Source organism: Chiloscyllium plagiosum, unplaced genomic scaffold (genome assembly GCF_037043375.1).
Source record: "Chiloscyllium plagiosum isolate Xiang-an unplaced genomic scaffold, Cpla_swu_hap1 HiC_scaffold_27, whole genome shotgun sequence".
Classification (NCBI taxonomy): domain Eukaryota; kingdom Metazoa; phylum Chordata; class Chondrichthyes; order Orectolobiformes; family Hemiscylliidae; genus Chiloscyllium; species Chiloscyllium plagiosum.
Genome location: NW_028270165.1, coordinates 33,789,063 through 33,808,493, shown reverse-complemented (window position 1 = coordinate 33,808,493; position 19,431 = coordinate 33,789,063). Strand labels below are relative to the sequence as shown.

The window sequence follows — 19,431 nt, the reverse complement described above, 5'->3', positions numbered from 1 at the left end:
TAGCCATTTCGATACAGAACTGGCTCAAATGTAGAGGATGGTGGTGGAGGGCTGATTTTTACACTGGAGGCCTGTGACCAGTGGAGTGCCACAAGGATCGGTGCTGGGTCCACTACTTTTCATCATTTATATAAATGATTTGGATGCGAGCATAAGAGGAATAGTTAATAAGTTTGCAGATGACACCAAAATTGGAGGTGTAGTGGACAGCGAAGAAGGTTACCTCAGATTACAACAGGATCTGGACCAGATGGGCCAATGGGCTGAGGAATGGCAGATGGAATTTAATTCAGATAAATGCAAGGTGCTGCATTTTGGGAAAGCAAATCTTAGCAGGACTTATACACTTAATGGTAAGGTCCTAGGGAGTGTTGCTGAACAAAGAGACCTTGGAGTGCAGGTTCATAGCTCCTTGAAAGTGGATTCGCAGGTAGATAGGATAGTGAAGAAGGCGTTTGGTGTGCTTTCCTTTATTGGTCAGAGTATTGAGTACAGGAGTTGGGAGGTCATGTTGCGGCTGAACAGGACATTGGTTAGGCCACTTTTGGAATATTGCATGCAATTCTGGTCTCCTTCCTATTGGAAGGATGTGGTGAAACTTGAAAGCGTTCAGAAAAGATTTACAAGGATGTTGCCAGGGTTGGAGGATTTGACGTATAGGGAGAGGCTGAACAGGCTGGGGCTGTTTTCCCTGGAGTGTCGGAGGCAGAGGGGTGACCTTATAGAGGTTTACAAAATCATAAGGGACATGGATAGGAACTAGAGGGCAAAGGTTTAGGGTGAGAGGGGAAAGATATAAAAGAGACCTAAGGGGCAACCTTTTCACGCCAAGGGTGGTGCATGTGTGGAATGAGCTGCCAGAGGATGTGGTGGAGGCTGGTACAATTGCAACATTTAAGAGGCATTTGGATGGGTATATGAATAGGAAGGGTTTGGATGGATATGGGCTGGGTGCTGGCAAGTGGGACTAGATTGGGTTGGGATATCTGGTTGGCATGGACGAGTTGGACCGAAGGGTCTGTTTCCGTATTGTACATCTCTATGTGGTTTGTGTGTGGAATGAACTTTCAGAGGAGGAGGTGGATGTGTGTACAGTCACAATGTTTGAATCACATTTGGAATAGTACATGAATACGAAATGTTCGAGGGATATTGGGCCAAGCACATATAGGTGGGACTAGTTTAGTTTGGGATTATGGTCAACATGGACTGGTTGGACCGAAGGGTCTGTTTCCGTGCTGCGTGATTCTGACTGAATACAGTGGATGTGGGGAAGATGTTTCCACCAGTAGGAGAAACGAGGACCAGAGGACACAGGCTCAGGGTGAAGGAATGCCCTTCAGAACTGAGATGAGGAGGAATTTCTGCAGCCAGAGGATGGTGAATCTGTGGACTCGTTCCTGCAGAGCGCTGTGGAGGCCAAGTCATTGAGGGCCAAGTCACAGAGATAGATAGGCCATTTATTAAAAAGGGGATCAAGGAGTACGAGGTGAAGGCAACAGAATGGGGTTGAGAAACATATCGGCCATGATCGACTTAGGAGCAAACTCAATGGGCCAAATGGCCTCATTCTACTCCCGAGTATTATGCTCATAAAACTGGGCAGTTTACTGAAGTGGTTTTCACGTCCTGCAAAAGAGTTGTTGGACTCGCAACATTAACTCTGCTTTCCCTCCACAGATGCTTCCAGTCCTGTTGAGTTTTTTTCAGTGATTTCTGTTTTTGTTTCAGATTTCCAGCATACACTGTTCTTTGTTTTATTTATCACAGTCACTTCTCGCCCTCCCCAGGTGTCTGAAACATCACCTCCCAGATCCACAAACTGTTCACTTGTCCTAGAAATGACCACTACCTCCTTATCGGAGCGGAGCCTTTTGTTACACAATGATTGTTCAGTTTTGTGACCAAAATAATTGAGTTCGTAATTACGTACACCGGAGACTCTCACTACCTCAGGCAAGAACACCACAGAATTGTTTCAGACAGTACATTTATGTGATTCGATACAATTCCCTACTTTACGAGCATGTTGCCGGGAATGGAGGGTGTCAGTTATAAGGAGAGGCTGGGACGTTTTTCCATTGGAACCTAGGAGGTTGAGAGGCAACCTTATAGAGGTTTATAAAATCATGAGGGGGATAAATAAGGTGTTTTTTCCCTCGGGTTGACAGGCAGGAGGTGGAGAAGTCGACGTTTCAGCTGTAACCCTTCTTTAGGACTTTGATGCTCCACACTTGCCAAGTCACCAGCAATTCTCTCTCTGGATTCTCAGCTCCACCCTCACAGGTATGTGGAGGCACCTCCATTCCCTCGACCCATCCCTCCCCCAGCTCAAGGCCTCCCCTTCCCAAACGTGTGGAGCACCTCTACTATTCTACATCCAATGGACTATCCAGCAGCTCAACAAACAGGACCTCGCTCGCTGTTCGAAATTCGCGCCCTGGCTCCGGGTGCCACCAAGCCACGCCCCCACATTGTGGCGGCCTCCAGGCCGCGCCCCCACGCTGCACCCGCCTTCAGGCCCCGCCCTCCACGCGCCTGCCTCCTCCAGGCCCCGCCCCCGCACTGTGGTCTCCTCCGGGCCCCGCCCCTCGCTTCATCCTCATCCAGGCCCCGCCCCCAACACTTCTGCAGCCGCCAGGGCCCGCCCCCCACGCGCCTGCCTCCTCCAGGCCCCGCCCCCCGCACTGTGGTCTCCTCCGGGCCCCGCCCCACGCTTCATCTTCGTCCAGGCCCCGCCCCCAACACTTCTGCAGCCGCCAGGCCCCGCTCCCCACGCGCCTGCCTCCTCCAGGCCCCGCCCCCCGCACTGTGGTCGCCTCCGGGCCCCGCCCCTCGCTTCATCCTCACCCTGGCCCCGCCCCCGCGCGGCTGTCCCCTCCAGGCCACGACCCCACACGGTGCAGTCCTCCAGGCCCCGCCCCCAACACTTCTGCAGCCGCAAGGCCCCGCCCCCACGCACCTTTCTCCTCCAGGCCACGCCCCCGCACCGTGGTCTCCTCCGGGCCCCGCCCCACGCTTCATCCTCATCCAGGCCCCGCCCCCACGCTGCCCAGGCCCCGCCCCCAACACATCTGCAGTCGCCCGGCCCCGCCCCCCTCGCCGCTGCCTCCTCCAGGCCACGCCCCCACGCTGCACCTGCCTTCAGGCCCCGCCCTCCACGCGCCTGCCTCCTCCAGGCCCCGCCCCCACGATGCCAAGTTCTATAGCCATGAAGATGGGACCTTGGGATTAGGTCACACTGCAGGTCCCCCCACTGCACTATACACTCTCTCACATACACACACTTACGCAGACCCTCTCTCCCATACAGATTCACCCCCACAGTCACACCCACGCACACACCCTCTCACAGGCTTATACCCCATCTCACACACACACACACATTTCACCAAGCTTGAACACACGCAAACACACACTCGTGTGCACTCACACACTCGCTCTCTCTCATGCGCACACATATGGAGTGAAATTTTATTTGCCGCATTATATTTGCAGACACATTCTGTTTTGCTCGAAGAGTGCTCAATCTGCAGGCAGTCATAGAGTCATAGAGATGTACAGCATGGAAACAGACCCTTCGGTCCAACCTGTCCATGCCGACCAGATATCCCAACCCAATCCAGTTCCACCTGCCAGCACCCGGCCCATATCCCTTCAAACCCTTCCTGTTAGTTAGGTGAGTGGGCAGATGCATGGCAGATGCAGTTTAATGTGGATAAATGTATGGTTATCCAGTAGATGTAGTGTACCTGGACTTTCAGGAAGCTTTTGATAAAGTCCCACACAGGAGGTTAGTGAGTAAAATTAGGGTGCATGGTATTGGGGGCAAAGTACTAGATTGGATTGAAAATTGGTTGGCTAATAGGAAACAAAGGGTGGTGATAAACGGCTCCATTTCGGAATGGCAGGCAGTAACCAGTGGGGTACCGCAGGGATCCGTGCTGGGACCACAGCTTTTTACAATATATATTAATGATATAGAAGATGGTATCCGCAATAACATTAGCAAATTTGCTGATGATACAAAGCTGGGTGGCAGAGTGAAAAGTGATGAGGATGTTAGGAGATTACAGGGTGACCTGGACAAGTTAGGTGAGTGGGCAGATGCATGGCAGATACAGTTTAATGTGGATAAATGTATGGTTATCCACTTTGGAAGCAAGAACAGGAAGGCAGACTACTACCTCAATTGAATCAATTTATGTAAAGGGGCAGTACAGAGAGATCTGGGTGTTTTTGTACACCAGTCAATGAAGGCAAGCATGCAGGTACAGCAGGTAGTGAAGAAGGCTAATAGCATGCTGGCCTTCATAACAAGAGGAATTGTGTATAGAAGCAAAGAGGTGCTTCTGCAGCTGTACAGGGCCCTGGTGAGACCACACCTGGAGTACTGTGTGCAGTTCTGGTCTCCAAATTTGAGAAAAGACATTCTGGCTATTGAGGGAGTGCAGCGTAGGTTCACAAGGTCAATTCCTGGAATGGCAGGGTTACCTTACACTGAAAGACTGAAGCGACTGGGCTTGTATACCCTTGAGTTTCGAAGATTGAGAGGGGATCTGATTGAGACGTATAAGATTATGAAAAGATTGGACACTCTGGCAGTAGGAAACATATTTCCACTGATGGGTGAGTGCCGAACCAGAGGACACAGCTTAAAAATACGGGGTAGACCATTTAGGACAGAGCTCAGGAGAAACTTCTTCACCCAGAGAGTGGTGGCTGTGTGGAATGCGCTGCTCCAGAGGGCAGTGGAGGCCCACTCTCTGGATTCATTTAAGAAGCAGTTGGATAGAGCTCTCAAAGATAGTGGAATCAAGGGTTATGGAGATAAGGCGGGAACAGGATACTGATTAGGAATGATCAGCCATGATCATATTGAATGGCGGTGCAGGCTCGAAGGGCTGAATGGCCTACTCCTGCACCTATTGTCTATTGTCTATTCATATACCCATCCAGATGCCTCTTAAATGTTGCAATTGTACCAGCCGCCACCACTTCCTCTGGCAGTTCATTCCACACACGCACCATCCTCTGTGTGAAAAAGTTGCCCCTTAGGTCTCTTTTATATCTCTCCCCTCTCACCCTAAACCTATGCCCTCCAGTTCTGGACTCCCCCACCCCAGGAAAAAGACTTTGTCTATTTACCCTATCCATGCCCCTCATCATTTTGTAAACCTCTATAAGGTCACCCCCTCAGCCTCTGACGCTCCAGTGAAAACAGCCCCAGCCTGTTCAGCCTCTCCCTGTCGCTCAGATCCTCCAACCCTGGCAACATCTTTGTAAATCTTTTCTGAACCCTTTCAAGTTTCACAACATCTTTCCGATAGGAAGGAAACCAGAATTGCACACAATATTCCAACAGTGGCCTAACCAATGTCTTGTACAGCGGCAACATGACCTCCCAACTCCTGTACTCAATACTATGACCAATAAAGGAAAGCATACCAAACACCACCTTCACTATCCTATCTACCTCCAACTCCACTTTCAAGGAACTATGAACCTGCACTCCAAGGTCTCTTTGTTCAGCAACACTCCCTAGGACCTTACCATTAAGTGTATATCTTTGAAGAGAAAATGAGGTCTGCAGATGCTGGAGATCAGAGATGGAAATGTGTTGCTGGAGAAGCGCAGCAGATCAGGCAGCATCTAGGGAACAGGAGAATCCTGAAGAAGGGCTAATGCCCGAAACGTCGATTCTCCTGTTCCCTAGATGCTGCCTAACCTGCTGCGTTTCTCCAGCAACACATTTCCATCATTAAGTGTATATGTCCTGCTAAGATTTGCTTTCCCAAAATGCAGCACCTCGCATTTATCTGAATTAAACTCCATCTGCCACTTCTCAGCCCATTGGCCCATCTGGTCCAGATCCTGTTGTAATCTGAGGTCACCCTCTTTGCTGTCCACTACACCTCCAATTTTGGTGTCATCTGAAAACTTACTAATTGTACCTCTTACTGTCGCATCCAAATTATTTATGTAAATGACAACAAGTAGTGGACCCAGCACCGATCCTTGTGGCACTCCACTGGTCACAGGCCTCCAGTCCGAAAAACAACCCTCCACCACCACCCTCTGTCTTCTACCTTCGAGCCACTTCTGTATCCAAATGGCTAGTTCTACCTGTATTCCATGAGGTCTAACCTTGCTAATCAGTCTCCCATGGGGAACCTTGTTGAATGCCTTACTGAAGTCCATATAGATCACATCTACTGCTCTGCCCTCGTCAATCTTCTTTGTTACTTCTTCAAAAAACTCAATCAAGTTTGTGAGACATGATTTCCCAAGCACAAAGCCATGTTGACTATCCTGAATCTGTCCTTACCAGTCAAGTCCATATAATCTTTTGTAAATGCCACTTTGGAAATGGAACCAGTCTGACTGAAGATTGGGACACAGACAGACTCTGACCCCACACCTTTAAGGCATTGCCTGAGCTCAGATGTCATCTTGTGCCATAAAACCTTGTTATGTCGAGAATGTGACTTCAAGAAAGTTCAGATATTTACATATTAATGAACTGAAACCTGCAACCCATTCTAAAAGATGAAAGACTTTACAGCAATCTAGGTTCGTTCAATATACCATTTCAGTTGCATGACATTGTAATCTTTTGCTAATCATCAGTCTGGGTCTAACGGTCCTGTTGCACATCTACCTGATGAGGGAGAGGTGCTCTGAAAACGAGTGCTTCCAAATAAACCAGTTGGATAATAATCTGGTGTTGTGTGATTTTTTGCTTTGCTTAACATTGCGTTACTTGACCAGTCGTATTGTATCTGGAGCATAGCACTTCACATCTACCTATAAAATAAGAAAACGTTCGGGTCTGGGCCACCTTCTTAAAATATTTCGAGGGGGGTCTGGTCTGGCCTGGTCCATCACTGAAGGCAATGAGATTAGATTGACATCATGGTCAGCACAGACATGATGGGCTGAAGGGCCTGTCCCTGTTGTCTATCCTGAAAGAAAAAAAATTATCCAGGTGGAAATGCAGAGGGAGGTGGGCTGTCCGAGTACATGAATCACAAAAAAGATATAGCAAGCAATTAGAGTAGGTAATATAATATTATTTACTGCAAGGGAATTCAATACAAATTGATTCAATTATACACGGCATTAGGGAGATCACATCTGGAGTATGAGTACAGTATTGATCAATCCCTGAACACTAAGGGGCAATTTAGCACGGCCAATCCACCCTCACCTGCACATTCCAGAACACTAAGGGGCAATTTGTCATGGCCAATCAACCCTAACCTGCACATCCCTGGGCACTATGGGTAATTTAGCACGGCCAATCAACCCTAACCTGCACATCCCAGAGCACTATGGGTAATTTAGCATGGCCAATTCACCCTAACCTGCACATTCCTGGGCACTATGGGTAATTTAGCACGGCCAATTCACCCTAACCTGCACATCCCTGGTCACGATGGGTAATTCAGCTTTGCCAATTCACCCTAACCTACACATCTTTGGACTTGGGAGGAAACCAGAGCCCCCAGAGGAAACCCACACAGACATGGTGGGGGAGGGGAATGGAATTTATTGTCACATGTACAGAGGCACAGTGAAAACCTTTTCTTGCGAGCAATACAGGCAGATCACAGAGTTAAATAGCACAGATAAGTAAATAATAGGGAAACAGCAGCAAAAACAAAAACACGGGTACAGGCAAATGTTAACAGTAGGGTAGAAACTGTTTTGAAACCGGCTGGTGTGTGTGTTCAGGCTTCTATACCTTCTCCCCGATGGTAGAGTTCGTAGAAAAACATTGCCAGGGTAGGATGGATCTTTGAGAATGCTGGCCTTTCCTTGACAGCGGGGCCTGGTAGATGGATTCTGTAGATGGGAGATTGGCCTTTGTGAGTGTCCGGGCTGAGTTCACCACTCTCTGTAACTGTCTCTGAATGGTACAGTTGCCATACCAGGTAGTGATACATCCAGACAGAATGCTCTCGATGGCGCATCTATAAAAGTTGGTAAGGATATTCACCATCGTGCCAAATTTCCTCAGGTGCCTGAGGAAGAAGAGACATTGTTGGGCCTTTGTATCCAGTACGTCCACATGAAGAGTCCAAGAAAGCTTGTTGTGGACGACCACTCCCAGGAGCTTGACACTGTCCACTTGTTCCACCTCTGTGCTGTTAGTGTGTGGGGGGCATGAGTAACATGCCGCCGAAAGTCAATAATGAGTTCCTTGGTTTTGCCGGCGTTAAGAACGAGGTTGTTCTCAGTGCACCATTTTTCCAGGTTTTCCACCTCCCGTCTGTAGTCTGTTTCGTCACCATCTGAGATTCAACCGGCTATGGTGATGTCACCGACGGACTTGTAAATGGTATTAGTCTGGTATTTGGCGATGTAGTCATGGGTATACAGTGAGTACAGTAGGGGGCTGAGTACGCACCCCTGGAGGGCTCCAGTGTTAAGTGTTGGTGAGGATCAAATATTGTCCCCAGTCTTCACTGATTGTGGCCTGTGGCTCAGGAAACTGAGGATCCAGTTGCAGAGAGTGGGGCTTAGTCCGAGATCACTAAGTTTAGTAATCAGTGTTGAGGGGATAATAGTGTTGAAGGCTGAACGGTAGTCAATGAGCAGGATTCTTACATAGCTGTTCTTGGTGTCAAGATGTTCTAGGGAGGAGGGAAGGGAAAGTGATACGGAATCTGACGTGGATCTGTTGGAAAATATGCAAAATCCACACAAACAGTTGCCCTGAGGCTGGAATGGAACCCGGGTCCCTGGTGCTGTGAGGCAGCAGTGTTAACTACTGAACCACCATGCCATCCATGTTGATTTGATGACTGAGCGAATCCCTTCACACACCTAATGCAGGTGAACGTCCTCTCCCTGCTTTGAGCTGGCTGGTGTTCTTGCAGATCCCATCATATCAGAGAATTCCTACAGTGTGGAAACAGGCCCTTTGGCCCAACAAGTCCACACCGACCCTCCGAAGAGTAGCCCACCCAGACCCATTCCCCTACCCTATTACTCTACATTTACCCCTGTCTAATGCACCACACCTACACATCCCTCAACACCATAGGACAATTTAGCATGGAGAAAGTGAGGACTGCAGATGCTGGAGATCAGAGCTGAAAAATGTGCTGCTGGAAAAGCGCAGCAGGTCAGGCAGCATCCAAGGAACAGGAGAATCGACGTTTCGGGCATAAGCCCTTCTTCAGGTCGATTCTCCTGTTCCTTGGGATGCTGCCTGACCTGCTGCGCTTTTCCAGCAACACATTTTTCAGCTCTGATCTCCAACATCTGCAGTCCTCACTTTCTCCTCCGTTTCGGGCATAAACCCTTCTTCAGGAATGGCACAGATAATCAGGCAGGCAAAGATAATCCTCATTCCTGAAGAAGGGCTTATGCCCGAAACGTCGATTCTCCTGTTCCCTGGATGCTGCCTGACCTGCTGCGCTTTTCCAGCAACACATTTTCAGCTCTGATCTCCAGCATCTGCAGTCCTCACTTTCTCCTCCGTTTTGGGCATAAACCCTTCTTCAGGAATGGCACAGATAATCCTCATTCCTGAAGAAGGGCGTATGCCCGAAACGTCGATTCTCCTTCTCCTTGGATGCTGCCTGACCTGCTGCGCTTTTCCAGCAACACATTTCTAAGCGACAATTTAGCATGGCCTAGCCACCCAAACCTGCACAATTTTGGATTGTGGGAGGAACGCCACGCACTGAGTTCCTTCCTGCCTCGGAGCAGATGAACAGCCTCTCCTGAGTGTGAGCCCGATGGTTGGGCAGCTGAGGAAACGCCTCCCCACATTCCAAGCAGGCGAACAGCCTCACCCTGGTGTGTGAACCGTGGGTGTACCTTGCAGGCTGGGGTGAGTGGTCTGCCCCTAGTGTGGGTTGGGGGGAGGGGGGGGGGGGGGGGGGTGTGAAATCCTTCCCACACTTGGCACACGGAAATTAGATTGGAATAGATTCCCTACAGTAGGGAAACTGTGGCCCTTTGGCCCCACACCGGCCCTCTGAAGAGTTACCCACTCCCCTAGCCTATATTTACCCCTGCCTAACGCAACTGGCATTATGGGCAATTTAACTGACCTGCACATCTTTGGCTTGTGGGAGGACACAGGGAGAATGTGCAAACTTCACACAGACAGTCGGTTAAGGCACCTCATCCTGGTGCTATGAGGCAGCAGTGCTAATCGAACGGTCTCTCTCTCTTTCTTTCTGGTGCAAAGCTGGTCGCGTTGGTGAATTTCTCCCCACACTCAGCGCAGGCGAACCATCCTGTTCCAGTCTGAGCTTGGAGCTGGGGATGTGTGTGGAGCTAGTGCGTGCACACAGGGCACTCGACCGGCCTCTCTCCAGTGCGAGGTGATGCTGGCCCCCTGGGTCTATCCCGTTGCAAAGTGCTGCCCTTCCAAACAAGACTGCCTCAGTCTGCAGCCAAACCTTCGCCTGGGGATCCGGGGAGAGCTGGGAGGACTGCGCGTGTGCCTGGGTGGGCGGCCGTGTCGTCACAATGGGCTGCGCCTCGACGGACCAATAAGAAACCTCGGAGGACCGGAAGGAGTTCGGTCCTCCTGCCAATCAGAGCCCCCCCATTGTTTGAATGCGGAAGTTGGGCCATGAGCTTCTGAAGTTGCTACTGCCCCTCTCTCTCTGAATGAAGATTGAGCTTCAGCCCAGACTGCAGCTTCCCCCTTTCTCCGTCCAACATCTGTGAGTGCAGCACCCTCCCCTCCTTTTCTCATTTCTGGGATCAAACTATTGACTTGCAGCAGCTGATCAGGGAAAGGAGGTGAATCCAAACTCTGGAAAAGTTTGGCCACGACCTCCTTCTTTTAAAGACATCCTTTACTCCCTCGGTTTGACACTTTTATTTGTTTGACTCAAAGGATGGCCTCTCTTTACTAATGGAAGTGGTGGTTTGGCAGGAAATAGCTGACATTCATGTGGTGAGCAGATGACATGGAGCAGAGGTAAGTTAAATGCTATCCTATTGTACATATTACATTTCTTAATGCTGCCGCAGTGCTGAATTAGATTTATCATTAATCTTAATCTTCCAATGTCATTCTTCAAGTACACCGTGTAGTTCATGTCATGGAATCATTAGGGATACATTCAGCAGCTCCCATCCAAGCTGGTTTTCTGTGGAGCATGCCAGTTAGCCCTGTTCTGCCTTTGTACCCCTGTGGTATCACGGGTTTATCTTCTTAAAACACTCATCCTATTTCATTTTGACGTCACCTCTGCTTCCATCACCCTTACAAGTAGAGACTTCCAGGTCATAGAGTCATAGAGATGTACAGCATGGAAACAGACCCTTCGGTCCAACCTGTCCATGCCAACCAGATATCCCAATCCAGTCTAGCCCCACCTGCTAGCAGCAAGCCCATATCCCTCCAAACCCTTCCTATTCATATACCCATCCAGATGCCTTTTAAATGTTGCAATTGTACCAGCCTCCACCACTTCCTCTGGCAGCTCATTCCATACACGTACCACCCTCTGTGTGAAAAAGTTGCTCCTTAGGTCTCTTTTATATCTTTCCCCTCTCACTCTAAACCGATGCCCTCTAGTTCTGGACTATCCAGGGAAAAGACTTTGTCTATTTACCTTATCCATGCCCCTCATGATTTTATAAACCTCTATAAGGTCACCCCTCAGCCTCCAACGCTCCAGGGAAAGCAGCCCCAGCCTGTTCAGCCTCTCCCTCTAGCTAAAACCCTCCAACCCCGGCAACATCCTTTTATATCTTTTCTGAGCCCTTTCAAATTTCACAACATTTTTCCTGTAGTAGGGAGACCAGAACTGAATGCAGGATTCCAAATTTGCCTAACCAACGTCCTGCGCAGCTGCAACATGACCTCCACACTCCTACACACAATGCACTGACCAAGAAAGATAAGCGTACCAAACGCCTTCTTCACTACTCTGTCTACATGAGACTCCACTTTCAAGGAACTATGAACCTGCACCCCGAGCACTCCCCACGATCTTACCATTAAGTTTATAATTCCTGCCAATCAAAAACTGCATGAATCCATGTAAGATTCTGTTCATTCATTTTTTAGATTAGAATCAGTCCAAACGTTATGGCAGAGACAACAGCACACAGGGGCTTAACATCTTCAACACATTACCTGGGCTGACACCTGAGAATGTAACTTTTAAAAAAAGGTTTGCGATTTACAGATGAAAGAAGTGAAACTAACATGGTCATTTTAACAGATGAGAGACTTAACAAACAATCAAGGTATTTTTCAACGTATAATTTCAGTTACATCACACTGTAAACTTGTGCTATAAATCCAGTGCCTTACAATTGTGTCCTCCACAATGAAGGAGCGTCGCTCCGAAAGCTAGTCTGCTTCCAAATAAACCTGTTTGGACTATAACCTGGTGTTGTGTGACTGTTAACTTTGTACACCCCAGTCCAACACCGGCATCTCCAAATCAAGAATGGTAATAGATTAATTCTGACAACTGGGTGGCACGGGCAAGTCAGGCTGAAGGGCCTGTTTCCGTGCTGTAGCCTCCTACGGCCCTATAATTTAGAATTGGATTTATTGTCGAATGAGTACAGGCGAAAAGTCTTACATTGCTATCCAAGGTCCAAAGGTAACCAGGTACAGACATTTCAGGACAAATTTGTAGGGAAAAGCAATTAGGGAAAGAAAGAAATAAGAGTTCAGCAGAGGAATAAATCAGAAAAATGGAGAAATAGGGTCATAGAGCTGTACAGCACGGAAACAGACCCTTCAGTCCTACTTGCCCATGCCGACCAGATATCCAGAATTAATTTAGTCCCAATTGCCAGCACTTGCCTCATTTCCCTCTAAAACCCTGCCCGTCCACGTCCCTATCTGAATGTTTGTTTGTAAATGTTGAGGTTGTATCTCTCTCTCTGGCAGCCCATTCCACATGTGCACCAGTCTCTGCGTGAAGATGTTACCCCTCGGGTCCTCCCTAAATCATTACCCACCTACCTTAAACCTACGCCCTTGAGCTTTCGGTTCCCCATCCCTGGGGGGAAAAAAAGATGACGTGTTCGACCTGTCCCTGCCCCTGGTGGTTTTATACACCCCGGTACGGTCACCCCTCATTCTCTGACAAATAAAGCCCGATACTAGCCAAACTCTCCCTCTAACTCAAGCCAAGCCAAGCTCAAAACCTTCCATGCGACCTTTCCAGTCTAACTGGGTCTTCCCCGTGACAGGGTGACCGAAACTGTGCACAGTACTCCCAAGTGCGGCCTGTAACCTAATGTGCCAACTCAATGGATATTCAGAGGGAGCTGGAGAGAAATCATTGGAAGATCCGAAATGGAGTGCCGTTTTGCTGAGAGCTGAGATGGGTGAGACCTGGCTTCCAATTTTCTTTTTTTTAAAAACCCCGGTTGTTTTTTGAAACTTGAGTAATTTTGTTTCGTTTCCAGAAATAAACTTTTTAAAAATTTGCTCGTGATGTTTGATTTCCTGAACTCTTCCACGTTAGATTAACGTCTGTTTGCACATGAGAGAGGTGGGTTGTCCTTCAACAGAAATGGAATCTCTCTCAGGTCATTGGGAAGCAAGCAATGGCGGGGCAAGAAGAGATTTGATGTTTTGACTCAACGATGTTAGAAAATGGGGGTCAGGGAGTCAGTGAACCCCCCTCTTCCACAGAATGCCAATGGTGTGGGAGCAGACTATTTGGCGTATCGACCCCACGCCAGCCCTCTGAAGGGCACCTTGCCTGCATCCACCCCGATCCCTGTGACTCTGCCTTTCCCATGGCTATACCCCCCCCCCCCCCCTCATCCCCAGGGGGCGCAATTTGGCACTGGCCAGTCCACCCTTGCCTGCCTGTCTTTGGAGGAAACCCACACAGATGTGTCAAGTGGAGAATGTGCAAACTCCACCCTAGGCAGTCGCCCCCGAGGCTGGAATCGAACCTGGGTCTCTGAGGCCGCGGTGCTAACCACGGAGCGGATTGGAAGCGATGGTCTGTTAAAGGAGACGATGGGCGTATTTGATTCCACGCAAACAAAACAGGACACGTGTTTAAGTCTGAGCAGAGGTATCAAAGTGGAGCGGGATGGGTAAGAGCATTCCCCAGTCAGCCCCGATAGAAACTATAGTGAAGAAGGCGTTTGATATGCTTTCCTTTATTGGTCAGAGTATTGAGTACAGGAGTTGGGAGGTCATGTTGCAACTGTACAGGACATTGGTTAAGCCACTTTTGGAATATTGCGTGCAATTCTGGTCTCCTTCCTATCGGAAAGATGTTGTGAAACTTGAAAGGGTTCAGAAAAGATTTACAAAGATGTTGCCAGGATTGGAGGATTTGAGCTGTAGGGAGAGGCTGCACAGGCTGGGGCTGTTTTCCCTGGAGCGTCGGAGGCTGAGGGGTGACCTTATAGAGGTTTACAAAATTACGAGGGGCATGGATAGGGTAATGGGCAAAGTCTTTTCTCTGGGGTGGGGGAGTCCAGAACTAGAGGGCATAGGTTGAGGGTGAGAGGGGAAAGATATAAAAGAGACCTAAGGGGCAACTTTTTCACACAGAGAGTGGCACGTGTATGGAATGAGCTGCCAGAGGAAGTGGTGGAGGCTGGTACAATTGCGACATTTAAGAGGCATTTGGATGGGTATATGAATAGGAAGGGTTTGGAGGGATATGGGCCGGGTGCTGGCAAGTGGGACTAGTTTGGGTTGGGATATCTGGTCGGCATGGATGAGTTGGACCGAAGGGTCTGTTTCCGTGCTGTACATCTCCATGACTCTATGTCCCCTGGAGGGATCAGCCAGTGCGGGCTGCAAAACCTTCAATGAAATCTCTGAGCTTGGGGAATCGCCTCTTGGTCAAAACGGGCGGTGCTGGAAAAGCACCGCTGGTCAGGCAGCCTCCAATGAGCAGGAGAGTTGATGTTTCGGGCCGTGAGCTCGACACTGGGGAAACAGGACGCCAACTTGTGGAACGTTTCAGAGAACATCTCTGGGACACATGCGCCAACCGACCCCACCACCCTGTGGCTGAACACTTCAACTCCCCCTGCCACTCCTCCACTGCCAAAGTCTCGCCCCCCCCCCGGAGGAAGAACGCCTCACCTTCCGCTTTGGGACCCTCCAACCGCAAGGGATCAATGTGGATTTCACCAGTTTCCTCATTTCCTCCTCCCCCCACATCCCCACCTTGTCCCAGTTCCATCTTCCTTCCCACCTATCCGCTCCACCCTCCTCACTGACCTATCAGCCTTTGGCCCCAGCTCTTCAACTTATCGCTTTTCAGCTACCTTCCCCAGCCCCACCCTCTCCCCCATTTATCGTTCAGCCCCCCCCCCCCCTTTTGGGTCACCATTCCTTATGCTGGAAACGTGAACTCTCCTGCTCCTCGGATGCTGCCTGACCTGCTGTGCTTTTCCAGCGCCGCACTCTTCCCCTCTGATCTCCAGCGTCTGCAGTCCTCGCTTTCGCCCAAATAATCCCTTCTCAGACTGTTTTACCAAGTCGACGGGAGAGCGATTGAATCCGGTGACTGCAGCGCTGTCCTACGAGCGGACCGACTGCAAAACCCACCGGTGAACCGTCTTGTCTCTGCCCAAGTCAGTCTAACTCTCCTTCACTCTGTCTGCCGTCCATGCTGAGCACTGCGCGATTGGTCTCACGGGCAAGAATTGACCACTCCTTTCCCTCACCACCTGACAAACAGGAGTTGCGATGTCATGTTGATGAGGACTCTTCTGGAGTATTGGGCCCAGTTCTGGTCGCCCTGTTGCAGGAAGGGTATTTTAACCTGGAGAGGGTTCGTGGAGGGGACGTGGAGGGTTTGAGTTATCAGGAGAGGGCTGGGACTTCTTACACTGGAGAGTAGGAGGTGACCTTACAGAGGTTTATGAAATCATGGAGTGGATAAAGTGACTGGCTTTTCCCTCGGGTGGGGGAATTTGGTGGAGAGAGGGATTTAAAAAAGACACCTTTTTTTTATTATTATGGTGTGGTTTGTGTGTGGAACGAACTTGCTGAGGCAGTTATGGGCGGCTCAGGGGTGAGCGCTGCTGCCTCACAGCGCCCAGGGACCCAGGTTCGATTCCAGCCTCAGGCGGAGCCTGTGCGGAGTTTGCACGTTCTCCCCGTGTCTGCGTGGGTTTGCTCCGGGTTTCCTCCCACAGTCCAAAGACGGTGTAGGTCAGGGTGAATTGGCCGTGCTAAATTGTCACATAGTGTGAGGTGCATTAGTCAGAGGGAAATGGGTCTGGGTGGGTTACTCTTCGGAGGACTGGTTGGGCCGAAGGGCCTGTTTCCACGCTGTGTGAATTGATGACCATATCTCAGTAGCAGCGGTGTGTACCGTCTCCAGGTGGTGCACTGCAGAAACCCACCAAGGCTCTTTAGATAGCACCTTCCAAAGCCGTGATCGCTACCATCTAGAAGGTCAAGATATGTTTTTCTTCAGTCTCAGCAGCTCAGAGTTCTGAAAACTAGCCCCCCCCCCCCGCCCTTAACAATCTTGTGGGTGTCTCTCCTGCGCATGGACAAGAGTGGCTCAAGTATATAGCTCATATGGCATCCTTCTCTAGTGGGGCATTTCAGGAACAATTACGGACCCAGCCAGCATTTCAGGAACAATTACGGACCCAGCCAGCATTTCAGGAACAATTACGGACCCAGCCAGCATTTCAGGAACAATTACGGACCCAGCCAGCATTTCAGGAACAATTACGGACCCAGCCAGCATTTCAGGAACAATTACGGACCCAGCCAGCATTTCAGGAACAATTACGGACCCAGCCAGCATTTCAGGAACAATTACGGACCCACCCACCACCAAAATTGTGGTGGTCTCCTCCCTCAGGAGATGGCTGGGATTCAAGACCCTCCCGTTTCCCCTGAGCAGTTTATCTCCCGGTTCCCAAGGTGTCTGTTCTCAGCTCTGCCAGCCATTTGGCCCCTTCCACAACGTTCGGATCAGTGAAACATTCGGACACCCACGAAAGCCCGGACCACGATTTCCCGCCCTGTCACCTGTCGGCTAACCGAAACACGACAGGAATAAAAGGGAAAGAAACCGGATAAACTGTTATGAGGCTGAAGGTGTGTACTGTACCTTTAAGACAGAGCGAATGCTGTTCTGCACTGAGAGCTTACAAGCACCTATCATATGACTAGCTAGCAGTCTCAGAGCACATTGGAAAATTGAAAATTGATACCTTGAATTGAGTTTTTACAGCAATTCGAATTTAACCACAGTTTAAATGATGACCCAGGATACCAAAACCCAATTGATTTTGCATTTATTGTTTTGCCTGCATCGAACCAAGGAGACATTCTGATGTTAGGGTAATAAAAGAGGCAAGCATTTTGAAAGTGTCGTGGAAATTAAATAGACTTGACTCAACTGTTAGCAAGAGCAAAGAAAGGAGCTTTATTTAAATTCTGCAGAATTGACCCCAGTCCACTCAGCTAGGTGCCTCAATGTAAAGGGGTACCTGAGCATTGTTCAAATGCTTGCCTTGTACTGTTTCTTAACACGCTCTCAAGGGCAAAGACTGGGAAAACTCAAGTTGTTATTCTCTCATCCCCTGGTCTTGGACATAACTGTTCTTCAGCTTGTGCTGAGTTCGACTGTGGCAAAGTCGAACTGAATGTTTACAAAGTTCAAACAGAGACGAGCTGGCTGCCAACCTCATCAAAGTGTCGTTTACAAAGCTCAGCACAGCATTACATTTTAGAAAGGCATTCTCTTTCAGATTTCACAGTAAATTTGTTAGAAATGTAAAATTTCTTCATTTTCCATTACAGAAGTTCGACAGAGAGTAACTGCCATCGAGAAAGACTGCCATTCAAAGCACTCTCTATCAAAGGTACCTTTTTTCCACATGAAACATCTTTGCAGTTAAGGGCAGAAGACAACCCAGGGAGATCTTCAGCCGAAAGAAAGGTCACTGTGTGTGTTTGAGATTAAGTTGATGTAATTTTAATACAGGTTTTTATTGGAACAGTACATTGTTATAGAGTTGGAGGCATTGAAAAGAAAGGAGGCTTAGAGTTGTAAATGATTGTTTAAAGTTATGGAATAAATTGATATGATTTTTCTTTAGGCAGTGGAATTCGGGGAGTTCTCCGTCACTCATATTCTAACAGATTACAAGGCAAGGTGAGTTTTTCTGGGGGTTTGGCGTAATTAGCAGTGGGGTTCCCTGCTGTGTTGTAACAAAGCGAAATTGTAAAACCAGAACTGAACATTGTCGCGTGTTCCATTTACGTTTTGCTCAAGAAACCAGCTCCCCAGTCCACACCTAGAGGGGTCCATTGGCTCTCTGACTCTCACTCAATTTCACTTTGTTAATTTACAAAGTTAAAAATCACACCACACCAGGTTATAGTCCAACAGGTTTAATTGGAAGCACACTAGCTTTCGGAGCGACCCTCCTTCATCAGGTGATTGTCACAGAGTGAAGGAGCGTCGCTCCAAAAGCTAGTGTGCTTCCAATTAAACCTGTTGGACTATAACCTGGCGTTGTATGATTTTTAACTTTGTACACCCCAGTCCAACACCGACATCTCCAAATCATTGTTAATTTCCAGTTGTGTTCTGGCCTCACATCACCACCTGAGGGAGCCATTGCATCTTCTATTCAGTTGTTCACTTTCACTCTGTCCTTATGATCAGTTAAGTTCACTTCTCCTTCTCCCTTGTTATAAAGATCCTTTCTGCTCTTTTGATACCTGTGCGCAGGGTGACCTTATAAAATCATGAGGGGCACGGACAAAGTGAATGGTGGGTGTCCTTTCCCTGGGGGGGGGGGGGACATTTCAAGACTGGGGAGGGGAGCACTTTTATAAGGCGAGAGGAGAAAGATTTAAATGAAGACATGAGGGTCATTTGTTGTATTTTTTTTGAACACAGAGAGTGGGTTGTGAACTTCCAGAGGTGGATGCATGTGCAGTCACAACATTTAACAAGCATTTGGATAAAGACATGGGGAGGAAAGGAGGGATGTGGACCAGGAGCAGGCAGGTGGGCCTACTTTCCTATGGGATTATGGTCAGCGTAGAATGTTCTGACCGAAAGGCCAGTTTCCGTGCTGCATGACCCTATAACTTGTCAGAACGCTGCTCTTTTTAACAAGATTATGTTGTCTTTGATTGTTTTTTCAAAGAGTTCTGATTAGATTTCCGACAGTGTGGAAACAGGCCCTTCGGCCCAACCAGTCCACACCGACCCTCTGAAGCGTAACCCACTCAGACCCATTTCCCTCTGACTAATGCACCAAGCACTATGGGCAACCTGCACATCTTTGGACTGTGGGAGGAAACCGGAGCACCCGGAGGAAACCCACGCAGACACGGGGAGAATGTGCAAACTCCACACAGTCAGTCGCCCCGAGGCTGGAATCGAACCTGGGACCGTGGTGCTGTGAGACAGCAGTGCTAACCCACTGAGCCACAGTGCCACCCCAGGGTTTTAC

The 19,431-nt window shown here is 49.0% G+C and overlaps 1 protein-coding gene across 3 annotated transcripts in view; it reads left to right on the top strand.

The window, feature by feature from the left end:
• Window positions 1-10,577: 10,577 nt before the first annotated feature.
• The window catches only part of LOC122543458 (uncharacterized), a 71,042-nt gene continuing 62,188 nt past the window's right edge, over window positions 10,578-19,431 (top strand). For 2 of the 3 annotated variants that reach the window (XR_015751258.1, XR_015751259.1), the window contains exons 1-4: window positions 10,578-10,954; window positions 13,198-13,335; window positions 17,762-17,823; window positions 18,061-18,116. The gene's annotated coding sequence lies outside the window, so the exon portion shown is untranslated. The remainder of the gene's footprint in view (window positions 10,955-13,197; window positions 13,336-17,761; window positions 17,824-18,060; window positions 18,117-19,431) is intronic. The other variant, XM_087974349.1, reaches the window with a different exon arrangement.